Below are 2,327 nucleotides of genomic sequence, written 5' to 3'. Positions count from 1 at the left end.
GAATATCGTGTTTATAAATTTTAAACTTGGCTAAAAAGTGTAAAAAGGGCTTAAAATATACATCTAAAATATATTACACCTAACGCACATGAGTGGGAGTTAATCTTCAAAATCACGAGCAACTGATCAGAGAGGCGATAACGGATGAAGGGATTCAAAAAGTGTCGATATGAATTTCTTATCGTTGAACATAAGGGGTCTTGGGGAAGGGGTTAAAAATAAAGCGAGGTGGATTAGGGAGTTGAAAAAAGATAATGGGATTGATTTTTTTAGCTTTGCAGGAGATTTTGGGGAGCTGGAAAATTTGAGATGGATCATGTTCCGTCAGACGGAAGATCTGGAAGGGTCGTTAGCATGTGGGATCCTAGCGTTTTCAAGGGAGTAACAAAGCTGTTAACATTATTAATGTGTATTTCCCGCAAAAAAATACCCCATAAAAAAGCTTTGTGGGATGAAATTGGGGGAGGGGTAGCTATCCAGGGTGTTGGGTGATTATGGGGGACTTCAATGCAGTTCGTTATTTGGAGAAAAGAAGGAACTCGTTTTTCAACGAAAATGTGCTTCAAATTTTACTTGTTTTATTTTTGAAAATGGTTCGAGAGAATATTGAAACGCCCAAAATTCTAAATCCGAAAATGTAATAATTAATACTATTATTTAACAAAATTCGGGCATGACCCGTTCGTAATATAAACAATTCCCTTTTTAATGACATTCAACAATTAAACCTACGACGCATTTCAAAGGACATAATAAAAGTCATAACATTTTAAAGACCTTTCAAAGAACCATTACAACTAGTATTTTGACAAAAGATTTACAACTTTAAGTTTAGACTTTAACTACCAAACTTAGCCTAATTTAACAAAAGTATTGACCCATTGATGATACTTCAAAATTGCAGAAGCACATAAAGGCGTTCAAGGTTTGTTTGGTTCTGAGCGAGGCAATAGCATTTAAGCTTGAGATTTACCTACAACCATTACAACAAACAACATTAGCATAATGCTCATATTTCAACTAACGCATTAATGAACTTGGTGAACTAATAATCACCATTTAAGTTTTGAACCATACAAGACTAATTCATTCTTATATTCGACTTTCTTGTTTATGTAACCAACTTCGTTACATCATTCTCTCCAACTCATTCTATCATAACCTGTTTACACGGAACATTAAGAAAACTTCACTTATTCATTGTCATTCTAACCCGAACCGACCCGTTCATCACGGACCGTTACGAAGCTCTACTATCGCATTCTCATTTTAATACAATGACTACCATTAAGAAACTAATATTTAAAGGAACAAACTACTAATGATATTAAATAAACTTGTAAGTAGCAAACTTACCTCGTTCTTGAGCCTTTTGTTGCGAACCGGAATTAGCTCCTTCTTCTTTCACTCCTACACATATTTCATTCTTATTTAGGTTACTTCATTCATTACATAATAATCACATTCACGCATCAATGATCTTCCATATCATATTTTTCAATGTATCAAATACTATATTTTCCTTACACAATTCAACACTTTTCAATCCATTCAAAATCACATAGTTTTTCATTGAGGCATTTCATCAAACACATAGTGTGCGTACAACATATTAAGCATTATGTACATGTATCCTATGCATAATTTCACTAGATATCATCACAATTCACACAATCAACCATTCTTGCACAAATCATTCATCCTACACATAATAATATATCAATGTTCTAGTATACATACATTTATTCATAGAAATTACTCTACTTAATCAAATTACATAATCATCATTTTACTAGAACAAGTGGGTTTTCCCCCAAATCTTTAGCAAAATCACATTCAAGCATAATACACCTTCTAACTAATGATTCTAACTCATATATAAACTCAATTTCATACTAATTCACGGATTGGTAAAACCCACTTCATCAAAATGCATAAGAACATAAAATTCTAACTCACCTTAAGTTCAAGACACTTGGATTATAGAGTATTTAAACACATGCATTCGATTTGTGCCAAGAATCACTACCAATTTGCTGAAATTTGGAGTTCAATTGATGAAGTAGGGTTTCTCCTCTTCTTTTTCCCCTGGTCGCGATCCACACCCACACCCAAATACTGGGTTTTTATTTTTTTTATCAAGTTAATTATCAATACTTACACATTCAACCCCCAAAGTTATCTTTTGTTGTCACTTTATAAACTTTCTCTATGTTTTAAAAACTTAACTAATTACATGAAACATTTAGACATCGAAATATTCTATTTTGCAAATTATGGGGTGTTACAAGTCTACCTCCCTTAAAGGAGGTTTCGTCCCCGAAACC

The 2,327-nt window shown here is 33.2% G+C and overlaps 1 long non-coding RNA gene across 1 annotated transcript; it reads right to left on the bottom strand.

Annotated features, from left to right (window-relative positions):
• Window positions 1–780: 780 nt before the first annotated feature.
• Window positions 781–2,091, bottom strand: LOC110938494. The gene is made up of 3 exons (XR_002591433.1): window positions 1,960–2,091; window positions 1,357–1,410; window positions 781–973 (listed from the first exon to the last, which is right to left on the bottom strand). It is a non-coding gene; the product is annotated as an uncharacterized LOC110938494 (long non-coding RNA).
• Window positions 2,092–2,327: the final 236 nt, after the last annotated feature.

Source organism: Helianthus annuus, chromosome 5, assembly GCF_002127325.2.
Source record: "Helianthus annuus cultivar XRQ/B chromosome 5, HanXRQr2.0-SUNRISE, whole genome shotgun sequence".
Taxonomy (NCBI): Eukaryota; Viridiplantae; Streptophyta; class Magnoliopsida; order Asterales; family Asteraceae; genus Helianthus; species Helianthus annuus.
Note: the sequence above shows the minus strand (reverse complement) of the source record. Positions and strands in the feature narration are given on the sequence as shown.